Below are 23,683 nucleotides of genomic sequence, written 5' to 3'. Positions count from 1 at the left end.
CAAAGAACAATTGTTAGTTTGAAACGGTGGTTGGTTTTGTGGTCTTCATCGTTTTTGATTACTTGATCTTGGCTCAACTCTTTTGGTTGGAACCTCTGCTGCTTGCTGGCTTTTCTGAAAGTTGATCTCTATCCTAAAACCGAGGAGATCAACTTTTCAAAATTTCTCATGATGGCTTAATTGCATGGGCTTTGGCCCTTTCACTTCTTTCTGCCTCTAGGGGCTTGGATTTCTTTTCATTTTCAATAAACTCCGATTTCGGAGCATCAGTCATCATGGCCAGTCGAGATCAACTTGATGCACCCGCTGAGGCTAGGTACTTTTATTCGGACTTGGCTTTTATTAAGAAGAACCCTGTAAAACCAATCTTGCCACCTTTCCTTTGCATTAGCTTCGGAACAAAGTTAGACCGAAAGGGATTCAAGGGAAAGTAAACAAAGGACAAGAAAATGAATTTAAAGGAGAAGTGTCCCTTTCGGGAAAGAAGGACGGACTTATCTGGGGTGCATGCAGACTTCAAATAGACATGACATGCCTCTTGGACTAGACAACCGATCCGCACAACTATCCCAACTTCTCATAAACCCATTGCGACCCGTGTTTCAAAACCGAGAAAACTTGCCAGGACTCTTTCAATACCAATGGTGGCAAGGGGTTTCTTCTCTTTGATTAACGGCGCCCTTTGTGGGTTTTCGCCAATTGACCTCTCTCATTTCTCTTCTCACCATCGCCTTATAGTGCTCTTTATGAGTTTTCACTAACAAGACTCTCTCATTTTCAATTTCTCTGCGCACCGTCGTCTTATGGTGCCCGTAGGTTTTCACCGATAAGACTCTCTCATTTTATTTCTCTCATTTTGATTGTATCAGATCCAAACAGTTGTGTTTTCTAGTTCCGACGCCTTTGCCGATTGATCAGAAGGACTTGACCACGGTTTGGGTAAAAAGAATCTGGATGAAATTACAACTTTGGAACCGTTCAGGTAGGCATCATTGTCGAACCATCATAACATCTGCCCCAGTTTCGCTTTTGGGGAAAATTGGATTTTTATTTTGGTGTGACTGAACCCCAGAGAGAGGCTGCCTACGTATCCTTTCGGAATCAAGTCGAACGTAGTTCAGGAAAACATTTTGTTTTGTTTCGTTTGCTTTTTTTAACACTTTACGGTTCCCAAGAGGGTAATCAAAGAAGAGTAACTGGCTCAAATGGGTTTGCAAAGGGTGGAGAGTGTTTGGATAGCGAGAATGAAAGCCTTCGTCATCCCAATCGGACAAAGTTGTCACTGCAGAAAAGCTAAACATAATACCTTTTGACTGCATCTGCATTCATAGCTGCTTCGGGATCATTCCCTTCGATATCACCCAGATACAACGCCCCTTTCGGCAATATCTTTCTGATGATGTATGGGCCCTTCCAATTAGGAGCAAATTTTCCTTTCGCTTCCTAGTGATGGGGAAGGATATGCCTTAAAACAAGCTGCCCCACTTCGAAATTTCTAGGCCGCACTTTCTTGTTGTAGGCACGGGCCATTCCTTGTTGGTACAACTGCCGTGGCAGACCGCGGCCATTCGCTTTTCATCGATCAAGGTTAACTGTTCTATCCGGGTTTTGACCCACTCACTCTCTTCAATTTCGGCTTTAACAATGTTCCGAAGAGAGGGATTTCAACCTCTGCGGGTATTACGGCTTCAGTTCCATAAACCAAAAGATACGGGGTGGCTCCAATTGACGTGCGCACAGTAGTGCGATATCCCAACAATGCAAACGGTAACTTTTCATGCCACTGCCTGGAACTCTGAATCATCTTTCTCAAAATCTTTTTGATGTTTTTGTTTGCTGCTTCGACAGCACCATTGGCTTTGGGCCGATAAAGAGTAGAATTCTGATGCGTTATCTGTAAGCACGTGATTTTTGCCCTATGAAAGAATTACTCCCAAATAGTTTTTGATAGTTTGCATTTGTTGTGAATTTTGTGTATTGTTTGTATTTGTCTGTGCATGTTTATTTATACTTTAATTAAGAAAAAAAAATATGTGTCACATGCGCATTTACAATTTAATTGTGCATTTAGGAATTAATTAAACTTTAATTAGGAAAATCACAAAAAATGCATCTTTTGTTTTTATTTCGTCATTAAGTGATGTTATTTTAATTAAATGTTAATGTGTGTTAATTGTGATGTTTGTATAGTGTTATTTGACATTTTTATTGGAAAATTAAAGGATCTTCGGATTGGGCCAATTTGAACTAAAATGAACAGGCCCAAACCAAACAACCCAATCCTGAAGCCCTGTTTACCCGGTCCAGTTGAACTGGCCACACCACCTGCCAAACGACGTCGTTGAGCCGCTTTCGATCTAGACCGTTGATCTCAAAAGGATCAACGGCCAAGATTATATCCCTCGTACCCACATACAAACCCGACCCATTCAACCCCGGACCTACCCGATCCTAATGCTAAACCAAACGACACCATTTGGATTAACCTTTGAATCTAGGCCGTTGATCTCAGGTGATCTAACGGCCAAAACCCAACCATCCACCCCGTATAAAAGCTTCCATATCATACCCTGCCCCCCTATCCAAGCACCCATGTAGTCGTCTTCTTCACCAGACCCCGAACTCCATGAAACCCTAACGCCGCCTCTTTTTCCCTCACCATTAAACCCGGCGGCAAGGACGCCGGTGACCACCGCCTTAACACCCTAGATGCACCTCAGCACCCTGAATCCAAATCCATCAACCGCTTAGTTCGAATCAGTCCCTAGGTGCTCGAATCATCATTTGAAGATTCGAGCAGAACTCCGATCTACACCGATCTACCCCAGGTTCATACCAGACACTCCCCTGACCTCCCTCGTGACCAAACCAGGCTTGGTTTGGTCCGAATCTAACCAGGGATTTGCTGATTTTTCCAAGACTCCAAGGTATTTTTGCTTTCCCTTTTTCTTTATCAGTTCATGTGTTTTGTTATAGTTAAAGGTCTGTTTGTATGGCTAAATGTCTTTAGTTGATTTGCTTTGAATTTTGACTGCCCCGTCCACTTTGCCCAAGGTTTCTGTATTTGGTCAGGCCCTTCTTCATTTTGTGTGTGTTTATAAGCTGTACAATCAACTGAATTTAAATTTGATCGATTAATTAGTCCCCAGTACAACTTTGGTTAGTCAGTACAATTTGAATCACATGTTGATACTTTTGGATTTCTGATCATTGGCTTCGATTGTATGTATTACAATTAGTATAGTCGAGTCGATATACGTCGTCAATTAGTTCTGCTTGGAATGGTGATAATCTGATCCTTGTCATTGGTTTGTCTGCTGAAATTTTGTTGAATTCAATTAGGAACTGAGTGTGTTTCCTGAGATTTGTTCAATTTGAATCAGAAAACATTTAAGGGTGGTTGCAGTTCAGACTGTGGTTTTTAAATGGATGGCATGTTCACTTGGTTTAGATTGTGGGCAACATGTGTATGGTCAGCTGTTAAGGAATTAAAATAATTGAACAGCATGTGCTGTCAGATTACATTCCTGCTGCCCATGCTTGGTTTTAGTTTAATAAATGATAAGGCATTTTAATAGTTTTTGTCAGGGGAATCTCATGGGAAGGGTTTATTTTTATCTTTGAGTGGGAAGACAGCAGGAGAACATGGGAGGGGGGTTTTGAATGGTCTAACAGGCTGTTCTGAATGGGATGATGCTAGAATAAATAGGGTGGAACACAAGCTAAGCAGGGACAGAAGAAAAAAAGCTAAAAAAGAGGGAGGAAAGGAGAAACGAAAAACAGAAAACAGTTCTGAAAAAAACAGCTGAAGGTTCTGGGAACAACTGAGAGTGTATTCTGATTTCCTTGCGAGATTATTACTGAAATTTGGGCTTCTGTATGCTACTAATTTGAGCCTGGTTTTGTTGTTATTGAGTTTGTTGTTAGTTATTGGTCAAGTTGTTGTGATTAGTGAACTACTTTTACTATTGCATCAAACATCCTGGGTTTTTCTGTTGGTCTACCACTCTGTTCTGGGATTGTTGATTGATGCCCGACCATTTGTGGGTTTATCATTGTGGGAACTGCTGTTGGTTGTTCATGAACTAGTGGTTGTATTGTTGCTGCTGTGATACTGCTGTGTTACTGTTGTCTGTTCGATTGTTGCTGATATCGTTCTTCTTCTCATTCTTATTGTCCAGCATCCAGGTACACATTCTAATTGCACTGGTGTAGTGATGAACTTGGAGCATGTAAGAGTCTAAAGAGAATGGTTGTTTGAACTTAGTGTAGTGATTTTCATCTTCTACTGTTACAGTTTAAAGCATTCTGTATACCCTACATGTAAAGTTTGACCCCATACTGTGTAATGGATTAGTTTTCATTCTATAAGAGTTTGGTCCAGTAATTTGACGATGTATCATAATCAAAATTAGTGGTGTATCAGTGATGTTCGATCAACAAATGGTTTCGTATAGGGTCGATTAAGAAGGGTAATGTAGTAATCACGTTTGTTTTACCTTGGCTCACCAGTATATAACGCATATTTCAAAAGCATGCTATGCAATTTGGGAAAATATATGTATAAACAACAAAATCGTGTAGGTTATATTATTGGATAAGGGTTGCCTAAAACATTTAGTAATACCACCTAAGTTAGATAAGGTCATTTTGGTCTTTTTGCTTTGCGTGTAGGAATAATTAACTGAACCTCATATGTGTGCCCGTCAATGAATAAGGTTGCATACGTTTAATTTCTTCATCTAAAAATAGATAATCTGTTTCGATATTATTGTGCGTCAATCTCATGTTCTAGTATTATTGAATAATAGAATATAGAATGAAAGCAGTTTTTCTTTGTACAAACTTGATCGCAATTTTTCATTTGCATTAGCCGTGAACTAATAAATAAGTTACGTTTTTAGCATGTAAATAATTAAGAAATTTTCTTTTATTTTAGAGACGAACTTAATAGAGAAATGTAGTCACTGTAGGTTTATCCTTTTAAATAAAATGAGACGAGCCTCGCCAAATAAAATGCACAGATTGTGGGGCCCTCATAAAATGTATATATTAAAATACTTAGAATTCGGTACAGGCTGTTTAGCGAATTTTACGGCCTTCCCAAAATAACAATACGCTAGTTGCTTTAGGACGCACCTTAATAAATCTTGCCTTCTTAAACTCGGGTGCACATATATGTGACCTAAATCCAAATCTCAACGGAGTCGAAATGTATCTCTAATCACGGGTACATTGATTGTAACGTGGTTCGAGATGTGTTTCCACGATGTTGCAATTCTTGATAAAAATAACAATAGATGATAAAAGCGGTTAAAAGATAAAATTTGCACATAAGTTCATATTTGTATAAAAAATCAGATAATCAAGCCGAATATAACAGTTGAGTGACCGTGCTAGAACCACGGAACTCAGGAATGCCTAACACCTTCTCCCGGGTTAACAGAATTCCTTATCCGGATTTCTGGTACGCAGACTGTAATATGGAGTAATTCTTTTCCTCGATTCAGGATTAAAATTGGTGACTTGGGACACCCTAAATCTCCCAAGTGGAGACTCTAAAATAAACAAATAAATCCCCTTTCGATTGTCCTTTAATTGGAAAAAACTCCCTTGTACCCCCTCGGGTGCGGAAAAAGGAGGTGTGACAGCTCTGGCGACTTTGCTGGGGACATCTTCTCCCAGAACCACTGGTTCAGGGTTAGAAATTCGAGCTTAGAATAATTGTTCTATTTGGCCTTATTTATTATCTGTTATTCTTATATGTGATTCATGTGCAAAATGATGCATGTTACCGCTTTGATATTATTTGACTGTATATATAAAATGTGCCGAAACCCCTCTCTTCTCTCTCTTGAGGAGTGCACGCTGGCCGTGACTTCTTTCTGTTAGTGTCATATACCCAAATAGAACGAGGATTCGGAGGAGTTGCAAAACCGGATGGCCTTTTGGTTACCGGTACACAGCTCCCATCCTCGGCTCGAGTTGTCCGCTCGGGTAAGCCAGGTCTAGAACAAACACCTAGGTTTTACAACTTAGTATAACATGACTTCACGCCGGATCCCTAGTAGGAACGCGTATTTGCATCACGTTGCATTTAACTTAGGGGGCTCAACACAGGGGTTGGGTCCGTCTAGGACTAGAGACCTAAAATGAAAGACCATCCTGCTACATCCTGTTTGCTTTATGCATTTACTTGTTTCAGACTTGCATGCTGACCGGCTTTTGAATATCAGGAATGTTGTGAAAAAAAAAGAAGAGAAAAAAAGAGGAAGTCACGGTTAGGGAATTAATTATTTATTTTTGGAAAAACCAATACCCAAAAAACGGTTAAAACTCTGTCGGAATTTTGAGAAAATAAAAATGTGTCTTATTAATTTGTTTTATTAAAAGTAAAAGAAAATAGAAAAGAAAAAAAAAGAAAAAAGAGTCTTTGTTTTATTTTTGAACGGAAGAGGAAAAATAGTTTGTCATAAGAAATATGGTTTCCAAAATTTGGTTTATGTTTTCTGCCCGAACTACGCCAGTTTGATTCTCGCAGGGTGTGAGATACATAGGCAACCCCCATCGGGCCCAACTTACTTTTTTTCAATAAAAAAAAAATAAAAAAAAAATCCAAAAGAACAAAAGTTTTGAAATAGTCAAGGTGACATAGTGCTTTTCAGAAACAGCCTAATTTCGTTTTCTTTAAGGAAAGAAAGGTGTGTCAATTTGGTATTTGAGTCAAATGAGTCTGGATCTTTGCTTAATCACCCCCAATAAACATGCAGAATGAGCATAAGTCCAAGTTTGCCGGTAACAGTTAGGAGCAAAATCCCTTTGGAGTTGCGATTATGGTGGGAGGATTTGGAAAAGTCAGAGCAAGACAAGATCAAACTGAACCTGGGAGATCTGGCTAGTTTGCTAAATGTCAGGCCCAGATGCGACATCATAAAGGCTTTGGTTATATTTTGGGACCCGGCCCACAACGTATTCCACTTTTTGGATTTTGAACTCACCCCAACCTTAGAAGAAGTGGCAGGTTACATGGACGTCACTGAAGGTTTGAGACACAAATACCTGATCGCTCCAAGAGCTGTAAATTCACACAAATTCATGGATCTGTTGAAGATAAGCAAGGGAGTCCCGTACGCTGAATTGGATAGAGGTTTTTCTACCTTGCAATTCACATACCAGAGGTACGGACACATAGGAGGATTTAATGATCCGGAAAGTGGTGTCTGCAGCAGAGGGAATCTAGCAAAGTGGAAAGAACATAGGCGGTTCGCTTTCATGGTAGCATTCTTGGGCATTGTGGTGTTTCCCCGGAAAGATAGAAATATCGATCTGAAAGTGGCTGGAATCGTCAAGGTCCTGATTACCAATGATAAAAGCATTCTTGCTCCTGTGATAGTGTCGGAGATATACCGAACCCTCACAGCTTGTAAAGCCGGGGCAGATTTCTTCGAAGGGTGCAACTTGTTATTGCAGATGTGGATGATCGAACATTTATGTCGTCATCCTCAGTGTATGCGCTACATGTCTACAAACGAGGACTGCATCGAAGGTTATAACCTAAGGGTTTCAGGTCTCAGATTACCAGAAGGGTTTGAAGAATGGATATCCTATCTCCGTGCCATCACCGATAAATTGGACTTTGGGTTGGCTTTCTGTGGAAGAAATTGTGTACATGCCCGCCACTGGTCCTCACTTCCTCTTAATGGGACTCAGAGGTATTCAGCCTTATGCCCCTTACAGGGTGATGAGGCAATTAGGAAGGTGTCAGGTGGTACACCCGGACGAAGATCTCAGTACCTATACAGTCGAGGTCAATGACGGCCAATTTCCTGAAAAGACAGTTCGTCGCATATGGAGTGAATGCCAGTACCTGACAGCAAATACTCGGGTAGGTGATGTGTCTAGGGGTGAAGTCTCGCTGGCCTATCTCGCTTGGCATAATAAGAAGAACATTGCGAGAGACGAACCAGAGCGGCCAACCAAACGGCCCCACTTCCAAGATTTTGGTGAGTCATCGCAAGAACAATGGGGCTGGCTCGCAAAAGAAGAAGGTTACCGGGTTGAAATCGGGAAGTTAAAGCAACAAGTTGAAAGGCTTGTATTTGAGAACAACGTGCAAGTCGCTTCCGAGCGGGGTGAAAAGAACAAGCTAGCCCAAGAGAACCAGACACTAAAGGCCCGCATTCGCCAAGCTAGCAAGAGTAACATTGACCGACAGAAACGTCGCTCCGACGAAAAATTGATAGCAGATTTAAGAAGTCAGGTCAGCCAAAGCCAAGAAGAATTAGAACAATCAGAGGCTTGCATAGCAAGGATGAAGGTCAGATGGGCAAAAGGTACAATGGCTCGGAGGCAGCGGCTGCAACAGGTTATAAGGGATTATGAAATGAGCATTGGGATATTAAGAAAAACGAACTCCACTCTTCATGATCGGATCATCAAACAAGCACGAGAAGCCCAGGCCGACAGAGGACGTTGTTACGAGGCAATGGCTTGCATGGAAAGACAAATGGAGATGTTCCAGGATCGACTCGCCGACAATGCTCAAGCACTGGGATTAAAGAACTGGCAAATAAGGCAATTGTTCGCTGAAAGGGACAACATTCGAGGAAGGATCGACGAGATTGGGCATTACATCTACATGAGATGCCTAGCATGCGAGCAAATGCCTCGGAAAACCCTCCTTGTTTCCATCATGGGCTGCGTCCACCGGATCATGAATGAATTGAAAAGCTTGCAGAGAGACCTTACACCAAGGGCCGCGGAAAGGCCGAATGATGCCTCGCGGGCCCCTAAGTTGGAAAATTAATCTTTGGTCGAGTCCTGTTTATTTGGCTTTGTTGCTTTCCCATATGTTTTTTTCTTTTCTTTTAATCCAATAAGGTTAAAAACTGTGGAGTCTGTACTGTTGCTATTCTTTGTTTGAAGTAATTTGTAATAGCAAATTTTGATGATAAATTCAATGATTCCAAAAAGAATTTTGTGTGTCTTTACTTTATGGCAGAACTACGCCGGTCTGATTCACGCGGGGACGTGATACGTAGGCAATCCACATAATATTCGACCGCCATTAATAAAGAAAAAGAAAATACAAAATAGAATAAAATACAGGGGTTCCCAAAGTACTTTAAAGGGGCAAATAAGCAAGCCGGGATGACGCATGTTGTTTGAAGCAAAGCATGTTAGAAACGGTTAACTGCCTAGGAGCATTGCATCCTCAATGTGTTGTTATCAAATCTGTTAAACTCTAACGCTAACAAGTTTGTTGTTTTCCGACATCCAGACAGTTAGTTGTTAAAGAATTCTGGCAACACACCCTTACCAAACTAGATCCAAAGGACCGGTAGCGACAAGCATGACTACTTCAGAGAATAGTACCGAGGAAGAAAGGCCGATGAGCCAGTTGTTAAAAGAAGCGATGGAAAGGATTGAAAGGATGGGACTAGAGATGAATGCAATGCAGCTAGCTCTAGCCAAAGCACAAAAGAGCCCTGAGCCACTAGGGCACATGCCGGAATACCCTCACTCCGGCCCTTCAACAAGCCTCCCGAATCCCCGTTATCATCAGGAGAGAGCCCCCATGATTCCCAAGCTCCACCACCCCATCAACCTCTCCCAACCCCAAATGTGCCCACTTTTGTGGGACCCACATCAGCCACCCTACAAAGAACGACCAGCGAGCCATTGTTTCAGGCTCACGATACGCAATACTATCCCCCTGAGCCCACATTCCATGCCCCCGAGCCACATGCCTACAATCTGCACTTGGAGGTACCGGCAGAGATTGAAAAGCCGGTTAAAGTCCCAGAACAGGATGAGGTGTTGAGGAAGTTCAAAAGCCTGGAGCAATCCTTCAGGAACTTGCACGGATTGGGCAACCAGGTCAGCGTGGCCTATAAGGATCTATGCCCTTTCCTGGACGTCCAACTCCCGGCTGGGTTCAAGATGCCTAAGTTTGATTTATATGAAGGCCACGGTGATCCCATGGCACATTTGCGGGGATTCTGTAGTAGAATGAGAGGGGCAGGCGGCAAAGATGAGCTACTGATAGCTTATTTCGGTCAAAGTCTGAGCGGATCGGCACTAGAATGGTATACCAGGCAGGATTCCAGCAGATGGTACACCTGGGATGATCTGGCGCAGGCTTTCGCAGGTCATTTTCAATACAATCTCGAGATAGTCCCTGACCGTCTCACATTGCTGAGGACCGGGAAGAAGCCCGGGGAAAGTTTTCGCGAGTTCGGGTTCCGTTGGAGAGAGCAAGCGGCCAGAGTCGATCCTCCCATGAGAGAGGGAGAGATGGTGGACTACTTCTTGCAAACGTTGGATCCAACCAACTTTGGTCACTTGGTGACGACGGTTGGAAAATCCTTCAACGAGGTGGTGAAGATATGGGTCATGATAGAAGAGGGTCTGAGGTCTGACAAAATCCTGAATTACTCAGCACTCAAGGCTACGACCCAGGCTATTCAGAGCGGCACAGGAGGTGCGCTAGGAAGAAGAAAGAAAGAAGAAATTGCCACGATCGAGGCAGGCAATTGGTCTAGGGCTGGCAAGCCACACTACAACCAACCCAGACCTCACAGGCAAAACTACCTATACAGCCCACCACATCACTACTATCCACCCCAAGAACCGCATTTCACCGTTCATCAAGCCCAGACATACACCCAACCTCCGGTTTGCCCGCAATGGCATGTGCCAGCTCCCCACAATACATACCCAGCTCTACATAATGCCTACCCACCACCACAAAATACCTACCCTCCACCAAGATCATACAGGAACCCTCCAAGGACGGGTTTTCGAGGGAGTCAAGCTGCTAAAAATGATAGGCTGCAGAAACATCGAGCCTTTACTGAGCTGGGAGAGACTTATACCGCTGTATTCCACAAATTGAGACGGTTGGGTTTGGTGAGTCCTGTCGAACCTAGAGAGCAAAACCCCCCCACCCCAAAATGTGAACATGTCAATAAGCTGTGAGTACTGCTCAGGAATGTTGGGACATGATACTGAAAAGTGTTGGAGGCTAAAGCAGGCGATACAAGATCTCATTGATGATAACAAAATCGAGGTCCAAACGCCGGTGGCACCTAACATCAACCAGAATCCACTGCCAGCGCACCACAAGACTCACATGATCGAGTTGGTGAACGAGGGAGGAGAGATGAGAAAGCCCTCACAGACAGTGATGATGATCCAGGCCGCTCCGAAAGAAGGATCGACCGGTGGAGGAACGGGGGTACAGTCGCAGGGAAGAGGCGTCAAGCCAGTAGTGATATTGGGAAAGAGTCCATCCGCCATAACAAGCGAACCCGAGCCAAACAAGTTGGTAATACCAGGGACTCCACCCACACCCACAGTTGTGTTGAAAGGGGTATACAAGGAACTGGTCACCATAAAGCCTGTAGTCCAGCTGCCGATGATTAATAGCAAGGCCGTGCCTTGGAAATATGAAAAGGCAGTGGTGATGTACAAAGGAAAACAAGTGGAGGAAGTCAGTTGTGAAGCGCAAGGGCTGACTCGATCTGGGCGGTGTTTTGCTCCGGTGGAGCTGAGAAGAACCAACCCCGCTACAACCAAGAAACCTGTGTCCGAAGAAGAGGCTGAGGAGTTCTTGAGGAAGATGAAAGTGCAGGACTACTCCGTGGTCGAACAGTTGAGGAAAACACCAGCCCAGATCTCGCTGCTATCATTACTGATCCATTCTGAGGAACATTGCCGGGCCCTGATGAAGATATTGAACGAAGCTCATGTGCCCAACGAGATTTCTGTAAACCACCTGGAAACCATTGCCAACAAGATATTCGAGGTGAACAGGGTAACATTCTCAGATGATGATCTGTCGGTGGAAGGTACAGAGCATAATAAAGCTCTCTACCTAACTGTCAAATGTGAAAACTCGGTAGTTACTCGGGTATTGGTGGATAACGGTTCAAGTGCCAATATTTGTCCATTATCCACCCTGAACCAGTTAAAAATCGACCACGGAAGAATCCGCAAGAATAGCATCTGTGTCCGAGGATTTGACGGAAAGGGAACAGCCACTGTAGGGGATGTTGTACTTGAGTTGACCATCGGTCCGGTCCAGTTTACCATGGAGTTCCAGGTGCTAGATGCCACAGTATCTTATAACCTTCTGTTAGGACAGCCGTGGATTCATGCAGCCAAAGCGGTGCCTTCCACCCTACATCAGATGATTAAGTTCGAGTGGGATAGACAAGAGGTCGTACTGCACGGCGAAGACACGGCGTGCACCATGGGTGGCGCCATTGTGCCCTTCATAGAGACCGATGATGACAAAGGTCCTTGGGTCTACCAGATTTTCGATACAGTGTCGGCAAACAAAATTTCTGAAGGAGAAATCATCCCGCACCCTAGGGTAGCTGCCGCAACAATCATGATGGTCTCGGAAATGCTGGGTAATGGATTTGTGCCGGGAAAAGGCTTGGGAGTCGAGCTTCAGGGGATTGTCCAACCTGTCTCCCTGCCTAAAAATTTGGAAACTTTCGGGTTGGGGTTCAAGCCAAGCGCAGCAGATGTAAAGCAAGCGCGGAAAATGAAGAAGAAAGTTTGGTATCTTCCCAAACCCGTGCCACGTCTCCCAAAGTCTTTTTGTCAGAGCAAGTGCCAAGGGGCCACCGGTCCCAAAGATTCTCGGACCATTGATTGGCATGGATGGGGACCTGAATCAGAGTTTCGAGAGGCTATTCGCTGATGTCAGTATGGTAGAAGCTGGAGAGAGTTCCAGCAGAGCAGAGATACAATTTGTGGGGCCTGAGGCCAAGACCAACAATTGGACGGTTACTCCTCTTCCTGTCCGGGGGGATTCTTGGTAGTAGGCTTTGATTTATGTTTTTGTTTGTTTTGTTCGGATTATTCCAGGGTGTAATCCAAATTTTACTTTTGTTTGTAAAAGTGTGAACCCTTTTTATCCCGAAAGTTTAATAAAGTTCTCTTCTTTTGTCTCATTTTAATTTTTGTTTTGTTCTTTTTATTTCTGAACAGTTCTCTTTTTACTGGTTCTAATGACATGGCATGCACAACGGATCTTCGACCTAGTCTAATAAATCAATCTGAGTCCGACTTAATGATACAAGAGGTCGTTTGTGACAATGAATCTGAATATGACGAAGATAAGGCCTTCGAAGAGATAAACCGAGAACTGTGCCAATTTGAAGAGAAACCCAAGCCTAACCTAAATGACACTGAGGCTGTGAATCTAGGAAACGCTGATAATGTCAGAGAAACCAAAATCAGCATCCACATTGAGCCAAATGTTAGGAAAGAATTGATCAAAACCCTCGTGGAATTCAAAGATGTTTTTGCATGGTCATATGATGATATGCCGGGATTAAGCACCAATTTAGTGGTTCACAAATTGCCCACTGACCCGGCATACCCTTCGGTCAAGCAAAAGCTAAGGAAATTTAAAACAGAAATAAGTGTAAAGATCAAAGAAGAGGTGATTAAGCAGCTGCAGGCGAAGGTTATTCGGGTCACTCGATATCCCGAGTGGTTGGCCAATGTGGTACCAGTTCCAAAGAAGGATGGGAAAATCAGGGTGTGCGTCGACTACCGCAACCTCAACAAAGTAAGTCCCAAGGACAATTTTCCATTGCCCAACATCCATATACTGATCGATAATTGCGCTGGGCGCAAGATCGGATCCTTTGTGGATTGCTATGCGGGTTATCATCAGATCCTAATGGACGAGGAAGATGCAGAAAAGATAGCTTTTATTACGCCATGGGGAACTTACTGCTATCGGGTAATGCCATTCGGATTGAAGAATGCCGGGGCAACGTACATGCGAGCAATGACTACTGTGTTTCACGACATGATACACAAAGAAATTGAGGTGTACGTAGATGATGTGATCATAAAGTCTTGGCGTCAGGAAGACCATGTAGCATACCTAAGGAGATTTTTCCAAAGACTCCGAAGGTATGATATCAAGCTCAACCCGGCCAAATGCGCGTTCTGGGTTCCATCAGGAAAGCTGTTAGGATTCATCGTCAGTCGACGGGGTATTGAGTTAGACCCATCCAAGATCGAATCCATCCGAGATTTGCCACCGCCAAAGATTAAAACAGAGGTAATGAGTCTGTTGGGTAGACTCAATTACATCAGCAGGTTCATCGCTCAACTCACAGCAACTTGTGAGCCCATATTTCGGCTGCTGAAAAAAGATGCTGCGGTAAGTTGGACGGCAGAGTGTCAAGAGGCTTTCGACCAAATCAAAGGGTATCTGTCTAATCCACCCGTGTTGGTTCCGCCTAAGCCAGGGAAGCCCTTAATTCTTTATCTGACGGTCCTGGAAAATTCATTTGGTTGTGTACTGGGGCAACATGATGACACAGGAAGGAAGGAGCAGGCCATTTATTATCTTAGCAAAAAATTCACAGTATATGAGGTCAAGTACACTCAACTCGAGAAAACATGCTACGCCCTAACTTGGGTAGCTCAGAAGTTGAAGCACTACCTGTCCTCGTATACTACTTATCTCATATCCCGTTTGGACCCATTGAAGTATATCTTTCAGAAACCTATGCCCACGGGGAGGTTGGCAAAATGGAAAATTCTGCTCAGAGAGTTTGATATCGTCTATGTGACGAGGACAGCCATGAAAGCCCAAGCGCTAGCCGACCATTTGGCAGAGAATCCCGTTGATAAAAAATACGAGCCTTTAAGAACGTATTTTCCCGACAAAGAAGTGATGCATACAAGTGAGCTGGAGTTACCCGAGGAACCGGGTTGGAAGCTTTTCTTCGATGGAGTCGCGAACGCGAAAGGGGTTGGAATAGGAGCAGTACTCATTTCTGAAACAGGACGCCATTATCCTGTTACGGCTCAACTGCGCTTCTATTGCACCAATAATATGGCCGAGTATGAAGCTTGCATTTTGGGTCTGCGATTAGCTGCGGACATGGATGTCCAAGACGTTTTGGTCTTGGGAGACTTGGACCTCTTAGTACATCAGATTCAGGGTGAATGGGAAACACGGGATTTGAAACTTATACCATATCGACAATGCTTGCACGATCTGAGCAAGTGATTTCGATCGGTGAAATTCAAACATATCCCGAGAGTTCATAACGAGGTTGTGGATGCATTGGCCACCTTAGCATCAATGTTGCACCACCCTGACAAAATGTACGTGGACCCTCTGCACATCCAGGTTCGTGATCAGCACGCTTATTGCAACGCGGTAGAAGAGGAAGCAGATGGCAAGCCCTGGTTTCATGATATCAAGGAGTACCTCAAAATGGGGATATATCCGGAACAGGCCATTGGAAACCAAAAAAGAGCCCTTCGGCGTCTGTCGAATGGTTTCTTCCTCAGCGGAGGAGTTTTGTACAAAATAACCCCGAACTTGGGGTTGTTGAGATGTATAGATGCCGGTCAGGCCACGACGGTTATGGTAGAGGTACATGTTGGAGTTTGCGGACCATATATGAGCGGATATGTATTGGCAAGGAAGATCCTTCGAGCAGGGTATTATTGGCTTACCATGGAGCATGACTGTATCACTTTCGTGAGGAAATGCCATCAGTGTCAGATACATGGAGATCTGATTCATTCTCCGCCAACAGAGTTACATACGATGTCAGCACCCTGGCCGTTTGTTGCATGGGGCATGGATGTCATTGGGCCTATCGAGCCGGCAGCATCCAACGACCATAGGTTCATTCTGGTGACCATTGACTACTTCACCAAATGGGTCGAGGCTAAAACCTTCAAGTCGGTAACTAAAAAGTCAGTGGTGGATTTTGTTCACTCTCATATCATCTGCAGATTTGGGATCCCAAAAGTGATCATCACGGACAACAGTGCAAATCTTAACAGCAGCCTGATGAGAGAGGTATGCCAACAATTCAAGATTACACACCGCAATTCCACCCTATATCGTCCCAAGGCGAATGGAGCAGTCGAAGCAGCCAATAAGAACATCAAGAAGATACTGCGGAAGATGGTGGAAGGGTCCAGACAATGGCACGAGAGATTACCCTTTGCTTTGTTAGGTTATCGCACTACCGTCCGGACCTCCGTAGGTGCAACCCCTTATTTATTGGTGTACGGAAGTGAGGCCGTAATACCGGCGGAGGTCGAAATTCCGTCCCTCCGGATTGTCGCTGAAGCCGAAATTGCTGATGATGAATGGGTCAAAGCTCGACTAGAGCAGTTGAGCTTGATAAACGAGAAAAGATTGGCAGCAGTATGCCATGGTAAGCTGTATCAAAAGAGAATGGCAAAGGCATACAATAAGAAGGTACGCCCCAGGAAGTTTGAAGTAGGGCAGCAAGTATTGAAGCGGATCCTCCCGCATCAGGTCGAGGCAAAAGGCAAGTTCGCCCCAAATTGGCAAGGGCCTTATATCGTGACCAGAGTGTTGTCCAACGGTGCTTTGTGTCTGACGGATATCGAGGGAAGATGTATCGACATGGCTATCAATTCGGATGCAGTCAAGAGATATTATGCGTAATTTCTTTGATTATGGCAATTATTGGTTCGTTTGTTTGTACTTGGTACTTATTGGATAATGAAATGACGGAGGCAATTCTTTCTTCTATCCAAACACTTTTAACCCATGTTTCCCCCTTTTGAGCCTTAAGTTATTCTTTCATACCCCTCTTTTGGAATCACTAATGGAAAAGATATGAAAAAGAGAAAGAAAAAGAAAAGAAAATTTTTAAGAGAAAATGAAAAAAAAAAGAAAACAAAAGAGATAAAAATCACAAGAAATACAAAACCGTTGGGAACTACGTTTGACCTGATTCCTCAAAGAGGATACGTAGGCGCCTCACGGCTCGGTCATAGTGTTCATAGTGTTAATAGTGTGCATAGTGTACATAAGTGTGCATAGTAGGCACAGTGTGCGTAACACACGTAGCTCAACATAGTGTAAAAAAATAAAATCCCCCAAGCCAGAAAACTGGGGCAGAGGTTATGTTTTAAAAGTTCCAGCGAAGGTTTGATTCCAAAGTTGTAGTGGCTCACCCGTCAGAGTTATTTCAAACTTTTGATAGCTTTTCTTTTTACCCCACACCAAAACCAACATCGACGTCCAAAAAAGACCTCCCGATCACCCTCCAACAGGTGCCAAGTTAGGCAGATAAATCCGAGAATAATACACTGATCCCCGGCAAAGAAGAGGATCATAAAACTGGAAATGAATTGATAGTCCAAAGGAATCTCCAGAAGAGGGTCATATCGACAGTACTCCAATTCTCCTTTGAAGAAATAAAATGAGAGAGTCTTGGCGGTGAAAACCTTCGCAGGCACCACAAGGCGACAAAAGATGAGAGATATGAAACGAGAGAGTCTTATCGGTGAAAACCTTCACAGGCACCATAAGGCGCCGGGAACTGAGAGAAAAGAGAGAGTCTCATTAGTGAAAACCCCTCGAAGGGCACTATGAGGCGACAAGACAGATCAACAAAAGGGTCCACGTTCGCAAATAAATGGACACCCATTTATCCCCAGCAAGTAAGGTCATCAGGCAAGTTGATTGATACAAATAGACTGGGTCGGGAATCTATGATGCACGTCATGATCACAAGGACCAGTCATATCATCCAGATAAGTTCTTCTGAATTCCTTTTTCCACCAAGTATTGGTTCAGAAAGATTTTTCTCCTTTTCTATCTTTTTCATTTTTCTTTCTAAAAATTCGTTTTGAAAAGGATTTTTCAAAGTTTACTACCAGAGGCCGAAGGGGTACAAAAGCAAAATACGAAGAGGATAGTCCAAAGGCCGAGGCAATAAGACAAAAGGCGTCAGTTGCAAAAACCAAAGGACAAATTGTGCAGAAAGTTAAGGGTAAAGAGAGCGGGAAAAGACGGGTGAAGGACTTGTGGACCAAATTTTGAGAAGATGTCCCCGCAGAATGCCGACAAATCATGGGCCCAAGTCCGAAGTGGTCAGACGCCACAGGAAAGGGAAATTAATCCGATGCAAGATAACCCCAACCATCCTAAAGGCTAGCCCCAGGCGATGCAATGTTGTGCCTTGCAGTTCTGGGAGGAAGTAAACTCCTAAAGGGAGTGGTTTCGGGAGTAAAGTAGACTCCCACAGCATGTCCTGTAAAGAGAAAGCAGAAAAGGGGATAAATGGAAAACCATCCCCAGCAGGCAGGGCACCCCCAGCAAGCAACTTTATCCACCCACCATTTGTTGGAGCACAGAGCAAGGAAAAGAAAACAAAAAATCATCCCCAGCGGGAAGGACACCGCTGCCCACCATGATTAAAACTAACTAAATCCTTTTGTCTGCTGCAGGAAAATAAAGGTTGATGATGGCAGCAAGACGCAATGCCAGAAAGGTCACCAAAACCGGGGCAGAAAATTTTCTGCCGTTGTCAAAAAAATTTCTCGAAGGAACGAGGAGACAAATTCAAATACTTTTCAGTCTTAGTTTAAATAGGCGCCCACCTGTATAACGAGAAGAATACTTTTCATGTCTTAGTTTAAATAGGCGCCCACCTGTATAACGAGAGGAATAATTTTCAGTCTTAGTTTAAATAGGCGCCCACCTGTATAACGAGAGGAATACTTTTCAGTCTTAGTTTAAATAGGCGCCCACCTGTATAACGAGAGGAATACTTTTCAGTCTTAGTTTAAATAGGCGCCCACCTGTATAACGAGAGGAATAATTTTCATGTCTTAGTTTAAATAGGCGCCCACCTGTATAACGAGAGGAATACTTTTCATGTCTTAGTTTAAATAGGCGCTCACCTGTATAACGAGAGGAATATTTTCAGTCTTAGTTTAAATAGGCGCCCACCTGTATAAAGAGAGGAATACTTTTCAGTCTTAGTTTAAATAGGCGCCCACCTGTATAACGAGAGGAATACTTTTCATGTCATAGTTTAAATAGGCGCCCACCTGTATAACGAGAGGAATATTTTCAGTCTTAGTTTAAATAGGCGCCCACCTGTATAACGAGAGGAATACTTTTCAGTCTTAGTTTAAATAGGCGCCCACCTGTATAACGAGAGGAATACTTTTCAGTCTTAGTTTAAATAGGTGCCCACCTGTATAACGAGAGGAATACTTTTCAGTCTTAGTTTAAATAGGCGCCCACCTGTATAACGAGAGGAATAATTTTCAGTCTTAGTTTAAATAGGCGCCCACCTGTATAACGAGAGGAATAATTTTCAGTCTTAGTTTAAATAGGCGCCCACCTGTATAACGAGAGGAATAATTTTCAGTCTTAGTTTAAATAGGCGCCCACCTGTATAACGAGAGGAATAATTTTCAGTCTTAGTTTAAATAGGCGCCCACCTGTATAACGAGAGGAATACTTTTCAGTCTTAGTTTAAATAGGCGCCCACCTGTATAACGAGAGGAATAATTTTCAGTCTTAGTTTAAATAGGCGCCCACCTGTATAACGAGAGGAATACTTTTCAGTCTTAGTTTAAATAGGCGCCCACCTGTATAACGAGAGGAATACTTTTCAGTCTTAGTTTAAATAGGCGCCCACCTGTATAACGAGAGGAATAATTTTCAGACTTAGTCTAAATAGGCGCCCACCTGTATAACGAGAGGAATAATTTTCAGTCTTAGTCTAAATAGGCGCTCACCTGTATAACGAGAGGAATATTTTCAGTCTTAGTTTAAATAGGCGCCCACCTTTATAACGAGAGGAATACTTTTCAGTCTTAGTTTAAATAGGCGCCCACCTGTATAACGAGAGGAATATTTTCAGTCTTAGTTTAAATAGGCGCCCACCTGTCTTAGTTTAACGAGAAGAATACTTTTAAGTATTAGTTTAAATAGGCGCCCACCTGTACAACGAGAGGAATACTTTTCAGTCTTAGTTTAAATAGGTGCCCACCTGTATAACGAGAGGAATAATTTTCAGTCTTAGTCTAAATAGGCACCCACCTGTATAATGAGAGGAATAATTTTCAGTCTTAGTCTAAATAGGCGCCCACCTGTATAACGAGAGGAATAATTTTCAGTCTTAGTTTAAATATGCACCCACATGTATAACGAGAGGAATACTTTTCAGTTTTAGTTTAAATAGGCGCCCACCTGTATAACGAGAGGAATACTTTTCAGTCTTAGTTTAAATATGCGCCCACCTGTATAACGAGAGGAATACTTTTCATGTCTTAGTTTAAATAGGCGCCCACCTGTATAACGAGAGGAATACTTTTCAGTCTTAGTTTAAATAGGCGCCCACCTGTATAACGAGAGGAATACTTTTCAGTCTTAGTTTAAATAGGCGCCCACCTGTATAACGAGAGGAATACTTTTCAGTCTTAGTTTAAATAGGCGCCCACCTGTATAACGAGAGGAATAATTTTCAGTCTTAGTTTAAATAGGCGCCCACCTGTATAACGAGAGGAATAATTTTCAGTCTTAGTTTAAATAGGCGCCCACCTGTATAACGAGAGGAATAATTTTCAGTCTTAGTTTAAATAGGCGCCCACCTGTATAACGAGAGGAATAATTTTCAGTCTTAGTTTAAATAGGCGCCCACCTGTATAACGAGAGGAATAATTTTCAGTCTTAGTTTAAATAGGCGCCCACCTGTATAACGAGAGGAATAATTTTCATGTCTTAGTTTAAATAGGCGCCCACCTGTATAACGAGAGGAATAATTTTCAGTCTTAGTTTAAATAGGCGCCCACCTGTATAACGAGAGGAATAATTTTCATGTCTTAGTTTAAATAGGCACCCACCTGTATAACGAGAGGAATAATTTTCAGTCTTAGTTTAAATAGGCGCCCACCTGTATAACGAGAGGAATAATTTTTAGTCTTAGTTTAAATAGGCGCCCACCTGTATAACGAGAGGAATACTTTTCAGTACTAGTTTAAATAGGCGCCCACCTGTATAACGAGAGGAATACTTTTCAGTCCTAGTTTAAATAGGCGCCCACCTGTATAACGAGAGGAATACTTTTCATGTTTTAGTTTAAATATTTCAGATTTTGAGAGCAGTAACCCCACCGGAAGGCCGAAGGTTACAATAGGAATACCTAGCAGGAAACAATAAAAATCCCCAGCACCAGGAAGCAGAAGGTTGCAAACTCAAGTGCATGTGTCAAAAGGAAAGAAAGGACGCGTTTTGAAAAAAAGCGGCTTGTGAACATCAAATCATGCCCGACATAGCAAATCTGATGAAGAGAGTCGTACCACCAGAGGAACCACTGAAAAGCTTAATGAAGAAAGCCATGTCCCCAGCGGACCAAGCAAAATGATGAAAACTGGCATTCAGAAAGGCAAAGGACCAGTGTCATCCCCAAATTCATGGAAGAAAAGCACCGGAGGAAACACAAGACGACAAGAAAGCAAGGCAACAAGAACAAGTTGAAGATAGATGAGATCTTATGATCCGTAGTCTAGCCTAGCTTCTTGTTTTTCTTTTTAGCACGGTGTAACAAGGAGATCGGTAAGCAATAACAATATACAGCAGCATGTAACAGTACACAATAGCAGCGAACATTACAGTCATGCGGTAGTCCCAGCTACCAAAACTTCCCGAACTACATTGACCTGATTCCTGTTCAGCCCAGGATATGTAGGAAACCTCTGAAGCGAAGGTTCGATCAAATCTTTTTCGAAAAAATGCTTCACACGGAGTACTCGGATGAAAAAAATCGCTAACTTTATCTTTGCACGAAAACCCTTCGTGTCTTCGGGCAAAGAGGGGCAGCTGTAAGCACGTGATTTTTGTCCTATGAAAGAATTACTCCCAAATAGTTTTTGATAGTTTGCATTTGTTGTGAATTTTGTGTATTGTTTGTATTTGTCTGTGCATGTTTATTTATACTTTAATTAAGAAAAAAAAATATGTGTCACATGCGCATTTACAATTTAATTGTGCATTTAGGAATTAATTAAACTTTAATTAGGAAAATCACAAAAAATGCATCTTTTGTTTTTATTTCGTCATTAAGTGATGTTATTTTAATTAAATGTTAATGTGTGTTAATTGTGATGTTTGTATAGTGTTATTTGACATTTTTATTGGAAAATTAAAGGATCTTCGGATTGGGCCAATTTGAACTAAAATGAACAGGCCCAAACCAAACAACCCAATCCTGAAGCCCTGTTTACCCGGTCCAGTTGAACTGGCCACACCACCTGCCAAACGACATCGTTGAGCCACTTTTGATCTAGACCGTTGATCTCAGAAGGATCAACGGCCAAGATTATATCCCTCGTACCCACATACGAACCCAACCCATTCAACCCCGGACCTACCCGATCCTAATGCTAAACCAAACGACACCGTTTGGATTAACCTTTGAATCTAGGCCGTTGATCTCAAGTGATCTAACGGCCAAGACCCAACCATCCACCCCGTATAAAAGCTTCCATATCATAACCTGCTCCCATATCCAAGCACCCATGTAGTCCTCTTCTTCACCAGACCCCGAACCCTATGAAACCCTAACGCCGCCTCCTTTTCCCTCACAATTAAACCCGGCGGCAAGGACGCCGGTGACCACCGCCTTAACACCCTAGATGCACCTCACCACCCTGAATCCAAATCCATCAACCGCTTAATTCGAATCAGTCCCTAGGTGCTCGAATCTTCATTTGAAGATTCGAGCAGAACTCCGATCTACACCGATCTACCCCAGGTTCATACCAGACACTCCCCTGACCTCCCTCGTGACCAAACCAGGCTTGGTTTGGTCCGAATCTAACCAGGGAAGCATAAATCCCAAATCTGCCTTTAGGAACCCTAGAAATCATGATGTCCGGTCTGTGTCCGTTTGAACCAGATGATTAGGGTCTAATGGACCTTAATCGAAGTGTTCTCAACTGAGAACACTTCGATTAAAGTCCGTTCAACCCCAAGAAAGGTCGATTCAAATCCGAGTTAGGATTTGCTGATTTTTCCAAGACTCCAAGGTATTTTTGCTTTCCCTTTTTCTTTATCAGTTCATGTGTTTTGTTATAGTTAAAGGTCTGTTTGTATGGCTAAATGTCTTTAGTTGATTTGCTTTGAATTTTGACTGCCCCGTCCACTTTGCCCAAGGTTTCTGTATTTGGTCAAGCCCTTCTTCATTTTGTGTGTGTTTATAAGCTGTACAATCAACTGAATTTAAATTTGATTGATTAATTAGTCCCCAGTACAACTTTGTTTAGTCAGTACAATTTGAATCACATGTTGATACTTTTGGATTTCTGATCATTGGCTTCGATTGTATGTATTACAATTAGTATAGTCGAGTCGATATACGTCGTCAATTAGTTCAGCTTGGAATGGTGATAATCTGATCCTTGTCATTGGTTTGTCTGCTGAAATTTTGTTGAATTCAATTAGGAACTGAGTGTGTTGCCTGAGATTTGATCAATTTGAATCAGAAAACATTTAAGGGTGTGTTATAGTTGCAGTTCAGACTGTGGTTTTTAAATGGATGGCATGTTCACTTGGTTTAGATTGTGGGCAGCATGTGTATGGTCAGCTGTTAAGGAATTAAAATAATTGAACAACATGTGCTGTCAGATTACATTCCTGCTACTCATGCTTGGTTTTAGTTTAATAAATGATAAGGCATTTTAATAGTTTTTGTCAGGGGAATCTCATGGGAAGGGTTTATTTTTATCTTTGAGTGGGAAGACAGCAGGAGAACATGGGAGGGGGGTTTTGAATGGTCTAACATGTTGTTCTGAATGGGCTGATGCTAGAATAAATAGGGGGGAACACAAGCTAAGCAGG

General features: G+C 42.8%; 1 protein-coding gene across 1 annotated transcript in view; it reads right to left on the bottom strand.

Moving 5' to 3' along the window:
- LOC107790877 (uncharacterized) overlaps positions 1-23,683 on the bottom strand; it is a 52,470-nt gene that overhangs the window by 13,962 nt on the left and 14,825 nt on the right. The gene's annotated exons all lie outside the window — the stretch shown is intronic.

This window comes from Nicotiana tabacum, chromosome 6 (assembly GCF_000715075.1).
Source record: "Nicotiana tabacum cultivar K326 chromosome 6, ASM71507v2, whole genome shotgun sequence".
NCBI classification, from domain to species: domain Eukaryota; kingdom Viridiplantae; phylum Streptophyta; class Magnoliopsida; order Solanales; family Solanaceae; genus Nicotiana; species Nicotiana tabacum.
The sequence above is the reverse complement of the archived record's forward strand: the minus strand, read 5'-3'. Positions and strand labels throughout refer to the sequence as shown.